A 24,885-nucleotide genomic window follows, 5' to 3' on the forward strand; every position below is an offset into this window, starting at 1 on the left:
TAACACAAGTATGAACAACATAGCCAAGAACTTTCATTCATTCGTTTGTTCATTCATTCAGCAAGTAGTACTGAGTGGCTGCTGTGTACCAGGCACTGAGGAGGGAGTGATGAGCGAAAACAGGCATTGTTTCTCTCCCTGAAGAGTTTATGGGTCCAGTGAGGAAGACAGCTTGCTAATCAGATAATCACAGTTATGTACATGTCACTCCAAACTGAGAGATGTTTCGCAAAGGAAGGGAACACGATCTGAAGTCAGAGAACGGTTCCCATGGAAGTGACGCGTTTACAGCATGAGACAGTGGGGACAGCATGTGCGGTGGACCTTTGGCTGGAGGGAATTTGGAGCATTTCGGAGAACTCAGCAAGGACCTGTGTGTTTTGGGCACAGAGCTGGAGGGGAGGGACAGACGCACCATCCAACCTTGCAGCCTTTGTTAGATGTTACTGTCTTTATTCTGAGAAAAGTGTGGAAGAGGGGATGGTACAACACTCGACCATGGAACCTCATAATCACATTGCCATTTGGGATCATACTCTGCCCAGTGAAGAACAGACTCACAGGGTCGCAGTGGCAGTAAGGAGATCATCTAGGGCAGGGCCTTGGACTTTTGACTCAGAGGGTGCAGTGGAGCTGGAGGGAAGTTGCATGACTCAGGTGTTAGGTATAAGGTGTTTCAAAAAAGGAGGAGAGTGGGACTGAATGTTAGGCAAAGCTGAGAAGACATGTTTTCTAGAATGGTGACATTCGAGCTGGAGTTTTCCAGGCAGAGAAGCACACGGACAAGGGCGTGTGGAGGAGAATGTGCAGAGGAACCGTCTCAAAGCCTGCAGCCTGTTTGGGAAACAGATAAATCTGTGGCTGAAATGGTGTGTAGGGTGAAGTGGTTAGCTGGGAGTCTGGAGAGGAGAGGTAAAGAACTTGATAATCCAAGCTCAGGACTGAGTTAAGTTGGTAGCAAAACTCAGTGTTAAGATTGCTGATTGAGGCCGGGTGCGAGGCTCACGCCTGTAATCCCAGCACTTTGGGAGTCCGAAGTAGGCGGATCACTTGGGGTAAGGAGTTTGAGACCAGTCTGGCCAACATGCTGAAACCTCATGTCTACTAAAAATACAAAAATTAGCCGGGGGTGGTCGCGCATGTCTGTAATCCCAGCTACTTGAGAGGCTTAGGCAGGAGAATCGCTTGAACCCGGGAGGCAAAGGTTGCAGTGAGCCAGACTGTGCCACTGCACTCTAGCCTGGGCAACAGAGCAAGACTCCATCCGAAAAAAAAAAAAAAAAAAGATTGCTGGGTTGAGATGATTGTGCAGGGGTCTGTCTGAGATGCTTTGAGAGTTGTCAGGGATTTGATTCTTTAGGCTCTACTCCATAGTTGGGACTTTACTCTCTGCTCACTTTGGCATCTTAAGCCTCATAACTTTGAGGGGAAAGAAGTAGGGCATTTCTTTTGGGGACTTCTGAGACAGATTAGTGTGAGGCAAGTAGCCCTTCAGTGTCCTCAGTGATAATTGGATAGAGTAGTTAGGGAAGGTCATTTAGGGACATACTCCCTTTATTTTGAGGGGGAGGCACCTTTAAAAACAAGCATCTGTCCCTTGATTATATTCATAGAAAATAAAGAAAATATTAAGAAAAACTTAGGTGACTTCTGTTACCTTATTTTAAATGTTTCCTATAGTACTTTTGGTAGTAAAGTTTAGAAATTTGGAATCATTGGATTTCACAGCGTTTTTAGGTTTGTGATGTTTGAGTGCCCTCTTCTAATACCAGAATCACCTGGCACCCTGGGTGCCACCCAGAGACACTGAGTAAGGATCCCTGTGAGCAGGTCCCCAGGCCGTCTCAGCCAGGCTCAGGTTGCAGATCCTCTGCATGGGTTTGTGTACAGCTTTTTTCGTTTTAACTTGTTGAGCACTTTCCCGTGAATAGCAATAACGAAATCATATTTTGGACAAAGTGTTACATCTCCAGTCTAGGTTAGGTGTGAACAACAACAAAAATATGGATTGTGCCCCTCACTCTGAGTGTGATACTTACTTTAGCACTGAGTGGAATTGTGGAACAATTTTGAGCAGATGAGAAGCCTGACATTTTGGCACTTTGAAGAGCTGTCATGTTGTGTCTTCAGAACGAGATTTCAGTTTGGTTTGGCATTCTTTAAGTACATGATTATGCCTTTTAAACAAGCATTTACCCAGCACTTGCTCTGTGCCAGAGCCCGTGTTGGGATTTATAAGTTGCAAAAAACATGTTTTTAAAAATGTAGGTACACATGTGTTCCCCAAAGCCTTAAGAGCTGCTCTGGCTGTTGCTCTGCACCCAACATCTTGAAATAGGACCCTTGTGGACAGCATGGGATCAGCACACTCCCCCACAGCTCAGTGTAACTGTGAGCGTCTGATGTCCCAGAGAACTGGAACTTTCTAATTCATCCTGAAGCCTGGTTGTCAACGTCTCTGAGGATGTGTGCATAGCATTAAGGCAATTTACCATCAGGAATTCCTGCTCCCTTTTGCTGTTGTTGCTCATGGATTCGTCAGGTGAGGAAATTCTAGTCTCTAGTTTTTCCCAAACTGGTGCTGAAATAATTACGCTTGGTTCACTCTTGCATCTTACCTCTTTGCTCTTCTGTGCCACAACGATGTATTCTAAGTTAGATGCCAGCAGCAGAAACTTTTCTTCCACGTGTAACTAGAGTTTTAGGCTTGAGAAAGGGCTAGCTGTTTTGTTTTTTTTTTTTTTTTTTTTTTGTCTGAGATGGAGTCTTGTTCTGTCACCCAGGCAGTGGCAAGATCTCAGCGCACTGCAACCTCTGCCTCCTGGGCTCAAGCGATTCTGTGGCCTCAGCCTCCCGAGTAGCTGGGATTACAGGTGCATGCTACCATGCCTGGCTAATTTTTGTATTTTTAGCAGAGATGGGGTTTCACCATGTTGGCTAGGCTGGTCTTGAACTCTTGACCTCAAGTGATCTCCCTGCCTCAGCCTCCCAGTGTGCTGGGATTACAGATGTGAGCCACTGCGCCTGGTGGCTTTTGCTTTTTAAGGTGGACAGGAACACCTTGCAGCTGTGCTTCTTTGCCCTTGCTGCTTTTGGGTGGAAACATAGACTTAAGTTAGCATATTCATCAGTTGATCTCTTTTCTGTGAGAAGGGAAAGAAATCGCAGTATTTTGTGTGCACGGCAGGCTTTGAGGACCCTTATACTTTGATTCTGTAGATGCCCTGTCCTTCCTCGGGAGGCAGTCAGCTGTGTACAGAGGCCTGTGTGGCCCTGTCGTGAGAGTAGTGGAAGGAGGACATGGCTCTGCCTGGGGAGATTGTGCCTTGTGCAGAGGTGAACACCATATGGATGAGCCGGAGCAGCAGCCGGCCTGGCTTCTCTGTCGGGTCAGGAAGGCTTTCTTGAGTCTAGTGTGGTCTGGCTCCCCCAGTGTCCCGACTGCGTAGCACAGTGGGCACTCAGGTGTTTGTCTGTTGGATCGGTTAATTGACAGGGAGCAGTTGAAGCAAACAGAGAACAGCTGGTTGTCATTCATTGTTTTCAGGACTGCCTATGGTTGTTTTTGGTGTTTCTGTGATAGTTTTAGGCATGAAGTTCAGGACCACAGCATGAAAGACCATGAGGGACAGATTTGCCTTCTATAGAAATAGTAATGAGAGCTGATGAAGAAGAGGTGGCTGCTTCCCAAAGTATCAGATTGATTGTCATTTCTGCATTTGGAATGCATGAGTGATCCCTAAGCTGCTCTTCAGGTTCTTCAGTGCTCTCTTTTTTTTTTTTTGAGACGGAGTCTCGCTTTGTCGCCCAGGCTGGAGTGCAGTGGCGCAATCTGGGCTCACTGCAAGCTCCGCCTCCCGGATTCACGGAATTCTCCTGCCTCAGCCTCTCTGAGTAGCTGAGACTACAGGCGTCCGCCACCACGCCCGGCTAATTTTTTTTGTATTTTTAGTAGAGACAGGGTTTCACCGTGGTCTCGATCTCCTGACCTCGTGATCCGCCTGCCTCGGCCTCCCAAAGTGCTGGGATTACCAGCGTGAGCCACCGCACCCAGCCCTTCAGTGCTCTGTTTACCTCTGTTGTGTAGTTTCTTGAATCCAGGTGACTGACCCGCACGTCACATGTAAGTTATTTTGTTTTATTCCTTGGTTTGTTTCTCAGCGAGTGTAGTCTGGAGATCATAGGACACTTAGCAATGCAGAGAGAATGCCTTCACCAGAGTTACCAGCAAGTGCTTGGCTGTGGGGGCTCCGTATACTAAAGCTCTTCCAGGACTGTTAGTGGGCATGCCAGTGATCTTCGCAGGCCTGCTTAGAGCAAAATGCAGCTGTCTCCCAAATCCAAGAACCACGGAGCAGCCGACCTTTCCAGTACAGGGCCCAATTATGTGTCACCGGTGAACATGGAAAGAGCTTTTCGGTTGGTGTGCCGCAGTGAGTTTATCTTTCCCCACCTTTGTGACCTTAGGTATCTCAGCCGAAGCCGTCATTCACCCACTAGTTATTCACTGAGCTCAGCTGTGTGCCAGGCACTGTTGGTACAGAAATGGAGGGGAACGCATTGTCTCTCTCTGAGACCGTCTGTCTGTAGACAGGCTCGCCCCCTCTGTCCCTGTGGCTTGCTCCCCCACTTTCAGTGAGTCTCTGTGCCTGGGCCATCTTCTTAGACATGCCCACTTTACCCAGCTTTAAAATCGTGCCGTCGTTCACAGTTGTCACCCTGTCTCCTTGCTCCCTCTCCAGAGCACTTCACACCTAATACCTTACATACCTGGTATCCTGACATACGTGTCTGGTTCACTCTCTTGTCCTCCCCCAATATAAGCTCCGTGAGGGCAGGGGTTTTTGTTTGCTTTGTTCACTGGTAGGGCCCCTAGTCCTAGAATGTGGTCAGTGCTCAGTAAATATTTATTAACAAACACATTCATGAAAGACATACCACAGTGGACATATTCAGAAGCCCACAGTCTAGCGTGGGAAAGAAGCTAGAGAATCAACTGTTAGGATCCGGAATTAGAGAGACCGTCACAGGAGAGTCCCCAGGGACACCTTGGCTCATGTTTGTGAACAAAATAGTTCACAAATATGAGCCTTTGGAACTGAGTTCTATAGTGTGCAGAGTGAGCCAGGCCAGCAGGGACCCAAGAGAAGGGCACCCAAAGCAGAAAGACCTGGCGTGTGCCGTATCGCCGAAGTGCATTTGGGACGTGGAGAGTTGTCAGGGCTGCAGCGCTGGAGGTGGGCTGGGAAGGTGGATGGGTGCGTCTTGTAGGCTCTGCTAGGGTCTTTTAACCTGAAAAGTTCTGGGAGACTTGAAAGACTTTTCCTGGGCACCAGAATAGTAAGGTTCAGTTGAGAGACAGCTCTGTTGTGGCCACATGCAGTTTGGAGGCTGAGGGGTGAGCACAGAGGTGGAGGTAGATTGTTGCACAGACCCGGTTGAGAAACGTGGAGGGCCTGAACAGTGCCTAGAAGAGGGGCAGGCCTTAGGGTGGCGGGAGGTGGGTGGCTGGCGGGAGCCAGCTTGTCGTCGTGTGTTCATGGTATAGTATTTTCTTTCTTAAAATGTGGAATGATACTTGTTTAGTAAAATGTTTTTCCCACTTCTTCCTCTTTTTTAGAGATGGGGTCTGGCTCTGTCATCCAGGCTGGAGTGAGTGGCACAATTGTAGCTCACTCACTGCAGCATCCAACTCTTAGGCTCAGGGCATTCTCCCTTCTTAGCCTCCCAAAATGCTGGGACTACAGACGTGCGCCACCATGAGTGGCTTTCCATTTCTTATATTGTGAATGTTTTTCCATTAAATATTTTTCTTTGCGATTGTTGTTTGTTTTTAGATCTCAAGAGCCTTAACTTAATCTTCAGCTTTGTTTTTTAAGGACTGCAGCGTATTCTGAAGTTATAGTTTATGCATACTAAAAATGGTAATGTTTGGCAGGTTTTTTTTGTCCCATTTTTAGTTGTGAATTTACCTTATTTCCTAGAGGAAATTAAACACATTATTGTAAACTGGAAGATGAACGTCCTTAATTCATTGAGTATTTTTGGGGCGAAGGGAGAGATATATTTTGCTATGGGGTATTAAGAAGATACTTAGTGGATATTTAAAACATGAATTTTTTAAAATTTTAAAAGTAATATAAAAAACAAGTTCTACATATGAAATGTTTGAAAAATATTTAAAAAGGTCTATTATTATTATTATTAATTTTATTTTTTTTTGGAGACGGAGTCTCGCTCTGTCACCCAGGCTGGAGTGCAGTGTCGCAGTCTTGGCTCACTGCAAGCTCCGCCTCCCTGGTTCACGCCATTCTCCTGCCTCAGCCTCTCCGAGTAGCTGGGACTACAGGCGGCCGCCACCAAGCCCGGCTAATTTTTTGTATTTTTAGTGGAGACGGAGTTTCACCGTGGTCTCGATCTCCTGACCTCGTGATCCCCCCGCCTCGGCCTCCCAAAGTGCTGGGATTACAAGCGTGAGCCACCGCGCCCAGCCTATTACTATTATTTTTTGAGATAGAGTCTTGCTCTGTCACCCAGGCTGGAGTGCAGTTCGCAATCTCGGCTGACTGCAACCTCTGCCTCTCGTGCTCAAGCGATTCTCCTTCCTCAACCTCCTGAGTAGCTGGGACTACAGGCATGCACCACCACGCCTAGCTACTTTTTATATTTTTTTAGTAGAGATGGGGTTTCACCATACTGGCCAGTCTGGTCTCGACCTCCTGACCTCAAGTCATCTGCCCGCCTAGGCCTCCCAAAGTGCTTGGGATTACAGGCGTGAGCCACCACTCCCGGCCCATTTATAAAGTATTTATCAATAAGCTGGCTTATGTTTGGTAAAGTCCAACTATTTCAGCTACTGCTGTAGATATCCAGGAAGATAACCAAAGCATCCTTACCTTTGTGTATAATGGATAGCTAAGGCATAAGAAACAACTGGGCACATTACAAGATGTGTAATTAAGTGCTGAATTATGTGGTGCGTGTGGCAGGTTCTTTTGTAGTAATTCAGAGAATGAAGATGGGTAATGAGCTAGTCTTGAGAAGGAGAGGGTCTCTGCCTCCCAAAGCGCTGGGATTATAGGCATGAGCCAGTGAGTCCAGCTGGGTGACCTTACTACTTTACATGAATTCTCTGGTCCCTGCTGCCCAACTATCCTTTTATCTCCTTTTTTGCTCACCCCATTTATGTGTTAGGGTGCCCTCCCTTTTTTAAAAAAAACAAATCAGTAGAGCTCAGCTTTCTTTTTTTTTTGTTTTTGTTTTTTTTTTTGGAGACGGAGTCTGGCTCTGTCACCCAGGCTGGAGTGCAGTGGCCCGATCTCGGCTCACTGCAAGCACCGCCTCCCGGGTTCATGCCATTCTCCTGCCTCAGCCTCTCCGAGTAGCTGGGACTACAGGCGCCCGCCACCACGCCCGGCTAATATTTTGTATTTTTAGTAGAGACGGGGTTTCACCGTGGTCTCGATCTCCTGACCTCGTGATCCGCCCGCCTCGGCCTCCCAAAGTGCTGGGATTACAAGCATGAGCCACCGCGCCCAGCCTTAGAGCTCAGCTTTCTAACTGGCTTACACCATAAACTGGAGGTTTAGTGCTTCATGTAACTAGAAATTCCAGAGGCAGATCAGGCTTCAGAGTTGGTTTAGTTCAGCCATTCAGTTACAGTTTTGAGGACCTGGCTTCTTTTCATTTTTTCACTTTTCATTTCTTCGTCTTTTCATTCTGCATGTCAGTATTATCACAGAGCTAGTTTCCCCCACGATGGCGGAATGGCCACAGCAGTTGCAGGCTTCACATTTGAGCACAGCCTCTGTCACACCAACCTGACCAAGAGAGTGAGTTTGCATCCCAGAATTCTAGGCAGTGTCCTGAGCTTCTTGCCCTTTGGGTCGTCCCTGATCCAGAGCACTGGTGAGGAAAGTGGTATGCCAGGCGGGGCTCCCATCTGGCCTGGGGATGGGGATGTGTTGACATGTGAACTGGGTGACCACTATCACACAGGGAAGAAAGGGGAGCTGGCCAGTTCGCTGCTGTCCCACATGAGCATAATGTCTCTCCCCCCTCTCCTTTTCCAGATATGCCACTTCCTCCTGGACTCCTCAGCCTGGAAGATTGTCCATTCTCCCTGGCAAATCATCTGTACTATCTGATTGCATCTTACAGTCTTCTTTAAATATTATTCTTCCTTAATTGTTAATGTGTCTGTACCTTGAGGTCAGCCTCAGGTTCCAATCCTGTTCCATTTTCTGTTTGTGGAATCTCAGGCAAGGTTGGTTTCTCTGAACTTTTAAAGTTTTTTCATCTTCATCATTCAGCAAATCTTTATTAGATTCTCAGTATTGTGCTTCAGGGGACGAAATACAGACTGACACAAGGAGATAACAGTTCATTCACAGAGACATAGGTAAATGAGAATTTCTATGAAATATCAACAGTGCTTTGGCAGAAATAGGGTTTAGAAACACTTCCTGAGGAGGTGATGCCTGCTTTGAGCCTTGAAGGACAAGTAGGACTTCTTCAGAGCATGAGGGAAGAGGGAGCTGCCTGCATGAAGGCTGATCAGCAGAATAATGAATAAATGCAGAGTTACTGGGATCTTAGGTGCACAACCTTCGGCAAGGTTGGTAGGCAGAGACGCCCATTACACCGAGTTGAAGAGTGAAGTTTCTACCTTTATATACACCTTACAATTAGAGGTGTGACCGCATGTCCTGGTCTAAACTTATCCCAGCATAATTCATCATAATGATCCTTTCACTCTGAAATATGCCTCTAATTTGGATGATAAATGGTTACCCAACTTAAAATAGAAGTCTGGAGCCATAGGGACAGTCACTGTGATAGCAGTGTGCTTGCTTCATAGTAGAGCCTTGGGATTACATGAGATAGAGCATAGCAGTGCTTCTCAAACTTAAAAGTCCGTTGAGAATCAGCTGCGGGTCTTGTGCATGTGCACATTTAGATTCAGTACACCTGGGGTGGGCCCTGAGCGCTGTCTGAGCTCCTAGGTAATTCCCAGGCTGCTGGCCTGGTGGCCTCACTTTGAGTAGCAGGTAGTATGGGGCTTCGGCAGCTTCAGAGGGTCTGTGAAGTTCTGAAATCATAGGCAGAAATGTGTGTACATGCGTTCTTTAGGGGATGGGCCTAATTCCCTTACATCAGTTTCTCAGGAGGTCTGCTGCCACCCAAAAAAGATTAGGAATCTCCCTTTTAGAAATTTCGTTCAGGTTAAATGAAATCACGTTGATTAAATGCCTTTAACATCGTCTAGAGCATAATGGACATTCAGTACACACTAGCTGTATGTCCTCCTTCCCTGACCCCAGTTCTTTGAAGGCAGAACACATTGCTTAAACATTTTAAACTGCTTTTTAATGTCCTTTCTATGCCGTTGGTTCTCAATAAGTGTCGATTTAGCTTGGTGACAAGCTGTTTGATGACTGTGAGCCATTCTGTCAGCATTTGCAAGTCTCTTAGGTGCCAAGCGTTTTACTAGGTAGATAGGAGGAGGCCACTGCCTAGGTTATTGCAGATACCCCGGCATAGGTGGAGTCATCAGGGCCCGTGCTGGATAGTAACTGTAGAATTGAAGAGGAGATGCATCACTCCTTAGTAATCTTCCTGAGTTGTGTGTGTTCAGGAAGGTGCTTCTACTGCCTTTGATTCGTTGAGGGCGTATTCTTTGGTTCTCAGGTGTATGTGATTTCAGTATGGATTAATTTACTGTAATGCTTAATTTAATTCAGTTGCTATTCCTTCCAAACGCAGTTTTTCTGAATATTTTGATATTTTGTTGAGATGGTCCCAGAAATTTGGGATTCGTGATCACCTTCGGGTATTTGTGATGGAAAGGGTATATAATTTATGGGGTGTTTTCAGAGTTTCTTACCTAAGAGATTGGAAGAACAATGATGAGAGAGAGATTGGAAGATTAGTTGTCTTATAGAGTTGTGGATGCTTCAGAGAACTTGACTACATTGCGAAGGGAAAATCTTGGATTGGAAGGTTATTTTTGAGAAAGTGGAGTGTTGGTAGTGAAAGTTAGATTTCAGTGAATTAAAAGCAAATGAGAGATGAGTTTAATTACAAAAGAAACGTCTTTTGTTCAAAAGACATTTCTGAAGAGTTGTTTCTGAGTTTATTTATTTTATTGAGACAGGATTATACTCTGTGACCCAAGATAGAGTGCAGTGGTGCAGTCATGGCTCACTGCAGCCTCAAAGTTATTGTCTCAAGGGATCCTCCCACCTCAGCCTCCTGAGGAGCTGGGGCTGCAAGTGTGGGCCACTGTGTTTGGCAGGAGTTTAATTTTTCTGTCATATTACTTCTAATTTAGTTGCATTATAGTTTTTTTTCTGGCCAGGTGCGGTGGCTCACGCTTGTATTCCCAGCACTTTGGGAGGCCAAGGCGGGTGGATCAGCTGTCAGGAGTTCAAGACCAGCCTGGCCAACATGGTGAAACCCTGTCTGTACTGAAAATACAAAAATTAGCCCAGGCATCGTGGCACACGCTTGTAATACCAGCTACTCAGAGGCTGAGGCAGGAGAATTGCTTGAACCCAGGAGTGGAAGGTTACACTGAACTGAGATTGCACCACTGCACTCCAGCTTGGGCAACAGAGGGAGACTGTCTCACAAAAACAAAACAAAACAAAAAAAAAGTTTTTCTTCTTTTAGTTTTTTTGTTGTTTTGTTTTTGAGAAGGAGTCTTTCTCTGTCACCCAGGCTGGAGTGCAGTGGCGCAATTTCAGCTCACTGCACCCTCCACCTCCTGGGTTCAAGCGATTCTCCTGCCTCAGCCTCCTGAGTAGCTGAAATTACAGGCGCTTGCCACCGCACCCAGCTAATTTTTGTCTTTTAGTAGAGACAGGGTTTCACTATGTAGGTCAAGCTGGTCTCGAAGTCCTGACCTCAAATGATCCACCTGCCTCGGCGTCCAAAGTGCTGGGATTACAGGCATGAGCCACCGTGCCTGGCCAGTTTTGTTGTTGTTGTTGTTTTTGCCTTTATTAAGTTGTTAATAATCAGTAAACCCTTAAAAGCACTAAAAGAGTTCCCATTTTAAAGACATCTGTTCTGGATGTTGTTCATCAACTTTATATAGTGAATAATTATCTTAAATTATTTTATAATTTCTTTTTTAATTGGGAGGCATAACTGAATGGAGAAGTAGCTCCGCTCATCCTCCTGTTTTCTGCTTAGTTTCTCCCACCTCCTCAGTTGCCTGTAGTGATGGAGCTTTTTCTTGGATCACGGGAATGCCCCTACACAGTGATTCTGAACTCCAACTGTAAGTCAGAATCACACAGAAATGTTTAAAATGCTGAATGACGCCTGTACGCCACCCTAGACCACTGAAGCCAGAATTGTTGCAGGTATGGCCTGAGGATGCTCTGATTCTAAGGTGTGGCCAGGTTCGAGGACTGTTGTCTTAGGCCTTTATCCAATATGGTTTATGCTGCTCCACTGCTAGGTGAGTACTACCGCAGATTGGTGACCTGCTTTTATGTGGAAAATAGAATATAGGAAGCTGATTGGGTGGAAAACATCTCTTCCAGTGTATGTAGATCCCATAAGGGGGACTTTGAAGTCTGGAGTTAACAGTTTTCTAATAAAAGATTTCAGACCATATCCACGAACTTAAATACATAATTAAAGAGTGGAATGCAAATTATTAGGATTTTTGCTGGTAAAGCAAGCTATACTTGCATAATTTAAATCTTTGGAGGGCGTATTTCGACAGATCATTAGGTGAAGGTTAAACTGAGACAATAGTGGACTCCTTCCTTAGCTAGCATACCTCTTTTTGCATTCTTTTATTTTCAACAGATAGTAATTTTGCAGCTTTTTATTTCTTCAACCAGACCTTCTAAGTAACTTTGCTTTCCATTAACAACAAAGCAGCTCATTAACGGGGAAGTTCTGTACTTAATCTTAGCACTGGAAGGAGAGGAGTCTATTTACCAGCTAATGTAAGTACTTCTCATTAGGCAGTCCTAGATTTTCTAGGATATTTGAAGAGTCTGCTGACAGTGGCCAGCAAATCAGAGGAAAATCATTTCTGTAGTTAGGTTCTTTTTTCATGGATGTCCTTTAAAAGGAAGCTCTGCTGTAGCTATGTGCTTTCCTTCCTGGCAGGTGGCCTTCAGTAGCTGGCCTTTTGTTGGTCCGGTTCCATCATATTTTATTAAGTGAGAAATCCTGTAGAACAGATGGCACTTACAAGTTTCTGCCCATGTAGCACTCTGTTTAGTGAAACACTATAGTTTTGCTTCATTGTTTTTGCAGTAATTGTTTTTGTGTGGAGTTTGAATACATGGTACGAGAAGCTCGGCAGTAATAAAGGTTGAGCCAGACAAGAATAATCTGAAGTGATTGAGTAATGATGGGACAGAGGCTTCAGAGTAGAGCACAGTTACATTGAAAACAGATTCAGAATAAAAAGATGATGCACAATTTTTTTTTTTTTTTTTTTTTTTTGAGACGGAGCCTCACTGTGTTGCCCAGGCTGGAGTGCAGTGGTGCGATCTCGGCTCACTGCAAGCTCTGCCTCCCGGGTTCACGCTATTCTCCTGCCTCAGCCTCCCAAGTAGTTAGGACTGCAGGTGCCCGCCAGCACACCCAGGTAATTTTTTGTATTTTTTAATAGAGACGGGGTTTCACCGTATTAGCCAGGATGGTCTTGATCTCCTGACCTTGTGATCCGCCCACCTCGGCCTCCCAAAGTGCTGGGATTACAGGCCTGAGCCACCGCGCCCGGCCGATGATGCACAATTTTTAAGATGATGTTGTGTAGCACTGGGAGGTCTTTGGACCAAGGAATGTGAAACTAAAAATCCCAGAGTGTGGATGCCTACAAACAGAGTGTACTGAAGAATTCTTCTTCCTTAGATGAGAGGTTAACAAATAGAGTGTACTAAGGAATTCTTCTTCTGTAAATGAAAGATTACAGCTGTGGCCATTGGTCTTCGAGAGTTTTGATTATGGTACTGCTTCATCTGCTTTACATAGATTGTGAGCGACAATTTTTAAAAAGTCAACCTTATTGAAGTATAATTTAATACAATAAATGTGCCCATTTTAAGTTTGCGGTTTGAGGTTTTTTGTCTTTGTTTTTCAGATAAGGTCTTGCTCTGTCTCCCAGGCTGGAGTGCAGTGGTGTGATCATAGCTCACTGCAGCCTTGACCTCCCGGGTTCAAGCCATCCTCCTGCCTCAGCCCTCCCAAGTAACTAGGACTACAGGCATGTGCCACCAAGTCTGGCTTTGTTTTATTTTCTTTTGTTTTGTTTTGTTTTGTTTTAGAGATTGAGTCTTGCTCTGTTGACAGGCTGGAGTGCAATGGCGCGATCACGGCTCACTGCGACCTCCGCCTCCTGGGTTCAAGCAGTTCTCCTGCCTCAGCCTCTCGAGTAGCTGGGACTACAGGCACACACCACCACGCCTGGCTAATTTTTTGTGTTTTAGTAGAGACAGCGTTTCACCATGTTGCCCAGGCTGGTCTCGAACTCCTGAGTTCAGGCAGTCCACCCACCTCGGCCTCCCAAAGTGCTACAAACTCAGCTATTTTTAAAAACGTTTTTGTAAAGATGAGGTTTCACTGTGTTGCCCAGGCTGGTCTCGAACTCCTCTCTAGTGATCCTCTCACCTTGGCCTCCCAAAGTGCTGGAATTACAGGCCGGGAGCCATCACGCCCAGCCCAGTTTGAGTTTTGACAGATGTATACACCAAAGTAGTAACTACTACCACACTCAAGATATAGAACATTTCTATTGCTCAGAGTTTCTTCATGCCCGTTTGCCATGAATCCCCACCTTGTCCAGGCAACTAGTGGTCTGCTTCTGTCACTATAGGCTAAGCAAGTTTGACTTTTCTAGAATTACGTTGGTGCAGAATTACACAAACTGTGCTCTTTTGTTTGGTTACCTTCACCTGACCCCACTATTTAGATTTAGCCATGTTGAGTGTTGAGTTCCAGCCTTTTCAGTACTGGGTAGTATTCCTTTGTGGATGTCCCACAGTTTGCTTGTCTCTTCATCTCTTGATAGACATTTTTGTCATTCCCACTCTTTGAATCTGCTGTTCAGATTCATGTACAAGTGTCTGTGTGGACATAGGTTTTCATTTCTTGTGGGTAAAATGTGGTAAGCATATATTCTCTTCTGTAAGAAACTGCAAGGCTTTTTCAAAGCGGCCATGCCGTTTTCTATCTGCACCAGCAGTGTATGAGAATGCTGCTTCTCTGTCCTCATCAACATTTGATATTGTCAGTCTTCTTTTTTTGAGACAGGGTCTCACTCTGTCGCCCAGGCTGGAGTGCGGTGGTGTGATCTTGGCTCACTGAAACCTTCACCTCCCAGGTTTAAGCAGTTCTCCTGCCTTAGCCTCCCGAGTAGCTGGGATTACAGGCAGACCCAGCTAATTTTTGTATTTTTAGTAGAGATGGCGTTTCACCATGTTGGCCAGTCTCGAACTCCCTACCTCAAGTGATTCGTGGGCCTCGGCCTCCCAAAGTGCTGGGATTACAGGTGTGAGCCACTGCGCCCGGCTCAGTCGTCTTAATTTTATAGTGCATCAATTTAAAAGGTAATTTTTTGTCCCTAGGAACATGAGTTCCTGTCATTGACAGCAAAGTGAAACTGAGTACAAATAGGTGGTTCTTCGTGAAATGTGACCAGAAAGACAGTTTGAGCAGAAAGGTGGGACCAAGAAATACAGGATGCATGCCCGCCTCACACTGGAAACCGGTGGTCTTATTTGAGGGTCAGAGATGGGGGCTGGGGAATAAAGTCGATTTTAAAAGGATTGACCTGCCCCAATACCTCTGATCCCATCCAAGGGTTTTTTTTGGCCTTTTTTCGCCCTTATACACTTAAGATTTTGAAAAGTGGTTTCTCTTTAGCTTGGGAAATGGATCACATGGTAATTGTTAATGATTTTTCTCTAGGTCAAAATAGGTGTTCATTTAAAGTGTTCTGTGAAGCTTAATTCACTTATGCTGAATAAGTCTTATATTTTAAAATATAAGTTTAAGTGTTATACTTTAAAAATAAGTGTTATTTCTTGGTTATTCTTGATTATATTTATTTGAAGATTATATTTGAGACTGAAAGATGTACTTCTAGCTGGTACATGTCTGGTGATAATAAAAACATGAGAATACAAACCATTCAGAGTGATCAAGTTAAGACTGTCAGCCCACTGACACCTGGGAAGTCGCAATGATTGCTATGTAGTATGGAGAAGTTATTCCATATCCTTAGAGGTTTTTATTTGTGTGGGTTTTTTCATCTTCTTCTTCCTGAATTCATTTGTTCAACAAAGCTATTTTGAGCACCTACTCTATGCCAAGTGTACTGCATTAACTTCTGGCTAGACAAAGATGGATCTAACTCGATTCTTGTACTTTAAAGAAATCAGCTTTATGGAGGTATAATGTATGTGCAGTGAATTTCACCCATTTAAAGTGTATATTTCCATGAATTTTAACAGATGCATACATTTGTGTAATCACCTCCACAATCAAGACACCAGTTCTGTCATTCCCCAGAATGACGTTGAGCCCCCTTGCAGCCTCTTCTTTTGTTCATCCTTGGTCCCAGAAAAGATAGAACTGCTTCTGTTAGTTTCTTTTTTATTAGTTTCGTCTTCCATTTCTTTTATTCTTAAGGTCAGCACCAAGGTGATTGTAATGAATATGAAAGTAGGTGGAATCTTGAACTTCTACTAGGGCTATCCCAGATAAAGTTGACTGAATTTACTCCCTAATTTATCTGCTCTGTTTCATACAATAGCAATTTTACACACCAAGTTATTCAATAATGAGGGCTATCTATATTACGTTGCTATTTAGTACTAGTTAAGAGCAAAGCGAGTTAAAATTTAACAGCCATTTTGTAACACAGTTCTAATGTAGACACAGGACTGGAAAGTTGGTAAAAGTGGGTTTCTGTTAAGTGAATCATGTTTTCTAATTTGGAGATTCAATCTGAATTCAATCTAAAATTTCTGAAGGAAATTTTAGCTCGGAATCTCCATGAAAGCACTTAAAATACAGCCAACCTGTTAAAAACCATACTTTGAAAGGTAAAATGATTACTTTTTGATAGCACTTTTTTTTTTTTTTTTTTTTTTTTTGAGACGGAGTCTCACTGTGTCGCTCAGGCTGGAGTGCAGTGGCGTAGTCTCGGCTCACTGCAAGCTCTGCCTCCCAGGTTCACGCCATTCTCCTGCCTCAGCCTCTCCGAGTAGCTGGGACTACAGGCGCCCGCCACCACGCCCGGCTAATTTTTTGTATTTTTAGCAGAGACGGGGTTTCACCGTGGTCTCTTTAATAGTAGAAATAGAATATAGAAACAGGGAAGTAGACACTCAATTGCAGTACTTTGACATTTGAATTTCAAGGAGAGAGGCTGCCTGTGAGAGTGACTTTGTGATAGTTTGTCTACTTTGTTCCCTTCTCAGGACCTCTCTGCCCCAAGAAAGTAAAGCAAAATTTTGCTATAGCCCTATTAGTGAGGGAAGAAAACTACTCTTCCTCCCTCTTCCTTTGTCTGCTTCTGCCATTTGTAACAGTGCAGCTTGCAGTTGGCTTGCACTGTAATAAAACTGTAAATGTCACCATGCCCTGACTCTTGTGTGTGTTGTATTCAAAGTTTTACTCTCATAGTCTCACATAGTTGAGTGTGGATAGTTGATGCTCAGTGCATATTGTTAAATTGGTGAACTTCCTGCTGTGCATTCACTATTTGATGACATTGTCATCTCCAGATGTCGTCAGAACCACCCACACCACCTTCTGAAGTTGAAAGCACACAGTGATTGTTCAGTAGATACCAGCTAGCACCCATGACTTCCTGGGCTTACCATGACTTACTGGACTTTGATTCATAAAGCCTAGTAAAGAAATTAAAATTTTTATTTTGATACCGAATTTTATTTTGACCTTTTTTTAAAGCTTGATTGAGATATAATTAATATGCTGTGGAATTTGTGTATTTAAATAAGTATGCATTTCAGTGGTTTTTAGTATATTCACAGAATTTTGTAGCTAACAGCGTAGTCAATTGTAGAGCATTTCATCATCCCCGAAAGAAAGCTCATGTTCATTAGCAGTCCCCGCCTCCCGCTCCCCATTCTCCTCTCCTCCCAGCCCTTGGCAACCATGGTCTTTCTGTGTCTGGTAATTTGCCTATTCTTGGCATTTCATATGAATGGAAGAAACAATTTATGGCTCTTTGTGTCTGGCCTTAACTTAGTATACTGTTTTCAGAGTCATCCTGTTGTAGCATGCATTAGTCTGATGACATTTTCTTTTTCTCTTTCTCTCTCTTTTCTTTTTTCTTTTTTGAGACGGAGTTTTGCTCTTGTTGCGCAGGCTGGAGTGCAAATGGCACGATTTCCACTCACTGCAACCTCTGCCTCCTGGGTTCAAGCAATTCTCCTGCCTCAGCGTCCTGAGTAGCTGGGATTACAGGCGCCTGCCACCATGCCCGGCTAATTTTTTTTGTATTTTTGGTAGAGACAGGGTTTCACCACGTTGGCAGTCTGTTCTCTGACTCCTGACCTCAGGTGATCTACCCACCTCGGCCCCCCAAAGTGCTGGGATTACAGGTGTGAGCCACCGTGCCCGGCCTGTCTCATGACATTTTCAAACCCGTGTTTCTTAATCCTTTTTAGATCCAAGAGATCCTTTTGGAGATGGGAAGAATTTTAGAGGTTGTCTGGTCCAACATACATTAATTTTGTAGATGAGATTAAGGCTTTAATCACTCAGAACAGTCTATTGCTTTTTTCATGTTTCCCCAAATTCAGTTTATTTGGATCAGGAGAAGAGGGAGAAGACTTTATACTTCTCAGCTTCTTGTATATTTGACTATGACCTGGTTATACCATTTGCCTCTGTGAGGCTTAGCTGTGCATCTGTGAATGGGAGATTGTTCTTAGAGATTGGTCATAGTTGTCCACCTGCCTCGGAAACTGCAGGGTACAAATGCAGCAGCAAAGTATTTACGTTCTTACTTCAGGGCTGATCTCCTATTTCTGTTAGTCCTTTTGAAGGCAGAGAATGTTAATTTGGAACAACCTACATATTTATTCAAATTTCCAGAGATGAAACTTTCAGAATGCTGTGCTGCAGCGCCCCCTAGTGCTGTGCTGTACTGCTAGTCCCCAGTGTCTCCTGAAGCCGAAAGTGATGTTTCCCGCAGTTCCCGCCGGAGAGCTGTAGCCTGCAGGTCGTGCAAGTGAATATTAGACATCTTTCCTCCTTCTCACCTTCCTTGGGCTGAGATGGAGGAATGTATCTTTATTTCTGATGGCAAGGTCTTTGTTTTTCCTTTAGCAGGAACGCTGGTTTTCCCAGTTCGTCTAAACCTTTGCCCAGGGTTTCTAAACTCAGGCCCTCTGAGGGCCGTAGTGGCCTCCACACACCTCCAGAAGGTAAACTGAGCCAGGTCAGCCAAGAGGCTGTGCTTCAGGAAGGAAGGTGTCTTTTGTTCCCATCCCTGCTGTGGTGTGGGCTTGCCCCCTTTTTCTTGAAGTGTTTCTTGTGTATTTTTTTCCACATCCTCTTGAGAAAGGATCAGAAAGTAAAGATGTGAACAGTGAGAGTTTTGAAATCCTGGGATGGAGGCCGGATGGGATATGAGGGGAAGTGGTGGAGGGGAATAAATAGCTGCTCTAGTTCACAGTCTTACTTCCCCTAAAAAGGGGAAGAAATGTCTAAAGCCCTTGTAGTTTGCTCCCCCAAATTGCAGGCATTTCTGTACCGTCCCGCCCCTGGGCATTTCCTATGCAACCAGAGGAAGCGGGAAAGGAGCATTTGTTACTGCTTTCTGATACCTCCTTTTAACCCCAGTGTTCTGACTCTGGCGGGGTTGCTGAAACCTTAGGGGGCTTCCCAGTCTTTCCTGATAGTTTTTGGTGTAGCTATGGGAAGGGCAGAGTTAGCCGCAGCAGTGTCACAGTTTCTGTAGTGTGGCATGGCTGACAGGGCCTCCAGGTACCTGCTTTTATTTTAGTTTTATGACAGCCACCAATATGTCCTAGGCTCTGCACTTTCTTTGAAATTACAAGAAACAGTGAACTTACTCCTGCTTTTTAGTCTCCCGTGTGAACTGTTCTGTATTTTATCTTGCTCTGTTATGGGCAAAACTAATTCATGTCATCAGTGGCATTTCCTTCTCCACTGGTTGTAAATCCTGTGAAGTCAGACACAGTTATTTTCATCTTAATTTTACCCAAACACCTACAGTTTTGCCCCCTCATGTAACAGCCTTTGAAATAAGTTAATCTTTCAGAGGAGAGAAAACACTAAGCAGTCAAACATAAGGAGAGGGTAAAGGTTTTCCTCATAACCTCACAATTTTCAATTAACACTTGAAAAAAAAAAAAAAAGAAACAACTCTTTATTTGGAAATAGTTTCAAACTTGAAAAGTTGCGGAAAGAAAAGTAGTACAAAGAACCCCCAGATAGTCCTTTACCAGATCCACCTGTTGTTAAGATTAAACCCATTTGCTTAATCATTTGTGTGTGCACAAGTTCTCTGTCTCTGCAAATACACACTCATACCGACACACAAACTCACGGACACAGAGACATGGGCTAACAAATGCAAATATACAGACATACAATCTTTTTCTGAACCCTTCGAGATTTCAGGGAAGATTACATACACTCTAGCCCCTTACTCCTAAATTCTTGAATGTGTATTTCCTAAGAATAGGCATATTCTCTTAAATAACCACAGTAAAACGTTACCACTTTCACAAATTTACATTGATGCAGTACTTTTTTCTAACCTGTCCATATTCTAATTTTGGGAGTTGACCATATAATGTCCTTTCTAGAATTTTCCCTTCTAGCACAGGATCCAGTCTAGGGTCAGGAAATGCATTTAGTTGTCCTGTCTCTAGCTTTTTGTAGTCTGAAAGTTTCCCACAGCCTTTCAGGATATTGACTTCTCTGAACAGCAGTTTTTCCTGCCCTCTTTGATAACATTCCTCTTTTTACCAAACACCTAAAATAACTTTTGATTGGAAATTAGGAAGGCTTTTGGAGAAGGAGATGGTGAAACCAGAACATTTTAATAGCCGTTGGCTGTCCTGAATTTCTGTGATAAACTTTTTGGTGTCACAAACATGCCTTGCTTCAACATTTAGTCAGATATCATTTTAGTTAAATAATTGTCACTCACTGGTATTTGCTATAAATATATTGAATAAATTGAATAAATAGTTGAAATATATTGAATAAATATTCGGCCTTTTTTCCTTTTTTTTTCTCGCTGTTGCCCAGGCTGGAGTGCAGTGGCGCGATCTCGGCTCACTGCAACCTCTGCCTCCCAGGTTGAAGCGATTCCCCTGCCTCAGCCTCCCAAGTAGTTGGGACTACAAGCATGTGCCACCACGCCCGGCTAATTTTTGTATTTTTAATAGAGACGGGGTTTCACCGTGTTAGCCAGGATGGTCTCAATCTCCTGACCTCTTGATCCACCCGCCTCGGCCTCCCAAAGTGCTGGGATTACAGGCGTGAGCCACCACTCCTGGCCTCCTTTTGTAGTTTTATCAAAATTATAATTTATGTCCACTCACTGGTATGTGCTGTTGAATAAATATTTGGCCATTTTCCCTTTTGTAGTTTTATCAGCATATCAAAAAAACTTTTTTTCCTCCCAATAAAGTTGTCATATTGTGTTTTATAAGCACCACCTCTTCTTTTTTCTTTTTTTTGGGACGGAGTCTTCCTCTGTCATTCCGGCTGGAGTGTAGTGGCACGATCTTGGCTCACTGCAGCCTCTGCCTTCCAGGTTCACGTAATTCTTCTGCATCAGCCTCCCAAGTAGCTGGGATTACAAGCACCCACCACCATGCCCGGCTAATTTTTGTATTTTTAGTAGAGGTGGGTTTCACCATTTTGGCTAGGCTGGTCGTGAACTCCTGAAGTCAAGTGATCTGCTCGCCTCGGTTTCCGGAAGTGACGAGATTACAAGCGTGAGCCACCGTGTCTTTTGGAATAGTGTTGATAATAAGTGCTTCTTCATTGTACTGCTTTGTATGATGCATATGATTTTGTTAAATACAAAAATGATGTCTTAACCTTCACATTTATATGGGTTATTTTGTTATATCATTCATAATCCATGTTCGAATGGTTACCATGCCAGCTTACTTTGCCAAGAAAGAAATATTTATCGTTTTTCAAAATGTGCATTGCAATTCTAAGAAATTCCATTTTATTCTTAGGATTCCCCTAGCTTGTGATATCAATGACTTGTCTTTTACTGACATTTGATAGTTAACTCCCCAAATAGGGGACTCCTTTATATGTGGTTATTGGGTTGTATCAGAATTCCTGTTTGAGTATGAGTTATATATGTATTGACACATAGGAAGAAGATACATGTAGTTTATCTGCCATGAGCATATGGGGAATACTCATTGTACAGGAGATGGAAATTCTAATCAAGGTTCCCTGGGAGGCTGAACGCCTTGCAGAGATGCTCTTAAACCCTTGGCACTGACTTCTTAGCCGGTTCCTTTGTTATTTCAGTTACAAAATCGAAAGGACCGGTTTTAAATATTGGTGAAGTGTAACCGCTCACTTTTAAAAGCTCATGCATTTAAGGATTAAAATATGATTCACGTGTATTTTGATGGAGTTGTTTATTGAGCTATGTGAGCTAGTGTTAAGGAAATTAAGCTGGAGTTCAAAACAGCCGTGGCTAGCCATTTGTCAAGTGTTAAATGATAGTTCAGTGTTGCATAGTTGGTAATCAGCAGTTACTTATGGTGTATTTTTTGCGTGACATGTTTTCATCAAGTCCTAAGCTGTTGTCAATGAGATCTTGAAACTAACATGCTTATGAAATTACGTCTGTGCAAAATGGGTGTATTTGAAGAGTTGTAAGGTGATTTCTTTTGTGTTTACTTTTTATGATTAATGTTTTGAATAAAGTATGTAGTTCCCCCCCAAAAAAAAAAAAGACTCCAAAAGACGTGCTAGGAAATCCCCTCCACTCCTGTCTGCGTCCTGTCTGCATCCACTCAGCGTCCACTCAGTGCTACTGCCCCGAAGGTGAAGGGCCACATTTTTTCTTGTTGATCTTTCCAGTGTCTCTTTATGCAGACACAAATATCTATATTATTAACAAACACAAATATGTTATTATATAGCAACACAGAAAAATGCTCTGTTTTCCTACCTTTTTTACACTGAGAGTGCTTTCTTCTTTTAATAGTATTTTTAAGGTCTCTCGCTGTCTGTACCTAAAGTTCTTCCTCATTTTCTCCCAGTTAATTTTGTAATTTGATTGAAGGTACATATCTGGAGAAATTATTGACATGAAGTTATAATAAAACACACTTAAAATCTATAACAAATTTTCTCAGATACTTTAAAAATAATTAAGTAAAACTAATAAATTTGAAAATAATAGGAGAAAAAAAATTCACGGAACCGTTTCTGAGCATTCCAGCTCATGACTTGAGGGCGTTTGCCGCTGACTCATGCTGAAGCCGCTTGGTGTCTGCGTTTGCAACAGGAAGTGTGTGTTAGTGGCTTGGAATCTTGTTTTCTCCTCCCCTTCTCCTTTGCTGCCAAGATTTTTATCAAATCATTTGGATTTGTAGTTTTCTTACTGGATTGACCAGCTCTAAAAACTTTAGGCTGTATATGAACTCAAATAAGAAAGTGTGCTTTGAAGTATGATTTAAATAAACATAAAATGTTTATTTTCCATTGTCTAGGGAGAAAACCTTCCTAAAGAAAATACCTGATAATCCTACAGAACATTCTGATTTCTTATCCTTAGGTATCTTCCCCACATTCTGAAGTGAAAGGCCTTTCTTGTTAGTCATAAGATAAAATGGATAACTTTTAATATATAGCATTTCTAGCTTCTTTTTTTTTTTTTTTTTTTTTTTTTTGAGACGGAGGCTCTCTCTGTCACCAGGCTGGAGTGCAGTGGCTCAGTCTCAGCCTGCTGCAACCTCCACCTCCCGGGTTCAAGCGATTCTCCTGCATCATCCTCCTGAGTAGCTGGGACTATAGGTGCATGCCACCACACCCGGCTAATTTTTTGTGTTTTTAGTAGAGACGGGGTTTCACCGTGTTAGCCAGAATGGTCTCCATCTCCTGACCTCGTGATCCGCCTGCCTCGGCCTCTCAAAGTGCTGGGATTATAGGTGTGAGCCACCGCGCCCGGCCTCTCTTTTTTTTTAAACTGCTCCTTACAGAGCAGGGCTACTCCATAGGCAATGTGCACAGAGTTTCTGCTACTGATATTAAACAAAACAGCATGATTTTAGTTTATTCTTAATATTTGCATTAAACTCCATAGCTGCTGTATGTTTCTTGTGTTTTACTTCTTTATCATTCTTGTATTTCTCAAATTCATTTTCTGGAATTCTTAAGCAGTTTCCTTCCCTCCCCCCAAGAAAAAGGTGTATGTGAGAGAAAGTGTTCTTTCTCTTTTGCAGTTGAAAAGTAATTTGTAGAATTCTATGAAAAAATGCTCGAGCATTCTAGGAACAAAATCCTTTTTTCTCGGAACTTTCAAAATGTTGCCCCATTGCCTTCCATAGCCTTGTTGATTTTGCTATTAAGACATTCTGTCGAGTTTTTTAATTTAGTGATTTAAAATTAGTAATTAATTTCCGCAAACACTTTCATGATCTCTGATAGCTCTTTTTTTGTGTGATAGTCTGTGCTAATTTTTTCTGCTTCCTTTTTGCCTGTAGAATTTTCCCTTCCATTGCTTTGAGGGTTTCTTAGTGAAATTCGTGTCGTCTTTTCCCAGTGTTGGAGATGAGAAGAAGTTGTAACCTTTCAGTGACCGTATATCAGAAGATCATTTCTGAACCATTTTGAGGCTCTGTTTATTTTCACTGTTACCGTCAATACATAATTTCTTTGTTGACTTTTGCAAGTATGTGTAAATATTATATGAAAACTTTTTTGTTCTTAATGTATATTTATAGTTTTGGTAGATGTTGTCAAAGAGCTCTCTAGAAATGTTTTCCCTGTGCATTCTTACCAGTAGGGTATTACATTTAGTGGCCATTTATTCACATTTACAGTAATAATGAGTATTATTCATTTGTGTAATATTTAGTTACTGGTTATTTTTGAATCACTTGGCTTGTAAATTTCCCCGCAAGCTACTAGACTGTTTAGTTCCATTAGAACAGAGGAACCACCCTCTGCTTACCATTTTGATACCCAGTACTGATCATACGTGGGCATTTAGTAGGCTCTAAATTATTATTGATTAAATGAATGAATCATTGCTTCTCTAATGTGGAAATCTAGTCATGCTAATTCTTCTCAATGACTTTTTTTTTTTTTTGAAATGGAGTCTGGCTCTGTCGCCCAGGCTGGGGTGCGGTGGTGCAATCTCAGCTCACTGCAACCTCCGCCTCCTGGGTTCAAGCGATTCTCCTGGCTCAGCCTCCGGAGCAGCTGGGACTACAGGTGCACGCCACCACGCCTGGCTAATTTTTGTATTTTTAGTAAAGATGGGGATTTCACCATGCTGGTCAGGCTGGTCTCGAATTCCTGACCTTAAGTGATTCGTCCATGTCAGCCTCCCATAGTTCTGGGATTGTAGGCGTGAGCTACTGCACCAGGCCTCAGTGACTTGTTTCTTGAAGCAAGAACGGGTAGGCACTTGTTCTTGGAGAATGTGAACTGATAGGCACTTGCCAGACTCACATCCATGCAGTTTAACCACTTCGTTTTCCAGAAAGTCACATTCTGAATTCCGTGAAATCAGGCCCTGCTACAAGGGCTGTGTCTGTCTGACAATATGTGTATCTGTGTATCCTGTGGAAATGTGTTTTTAAACTAAAAAGTTATATAGATATTTTTAGAGATCATTAATCAGGA

The 24,885-nt window shown here is 43.2% G+C and overlaps 1 protein-coding gene across 1 annotated transcript in view; it reads left to right on the forward strand.

Annotated features, from left to right (window-relative positions):
• USP10 (ubiquitin specific peptidase 10) overlaps window positions 1–24,885 on the forward strand; it is an 81,737-nt gene that overhangs the window by 9,670 nt on the left and 47,182 nt on the right. The gene's annotated exons all lie outside the window — the stretch shown is intronic.

This window comes from Nomascus leucogenys, chromosome 2, assembly GCF_006542625.1.
Source record: "Nomascus leucogenys isolate Asia chromosome 2, Asia_NLE_v1, whole genome shotgun sequence".
NCBI lineage: Eukaryota > Metazoa > Chordata > Mammalia > Primates > Hylobatidae > Nomascus > Nomascus leucogenys.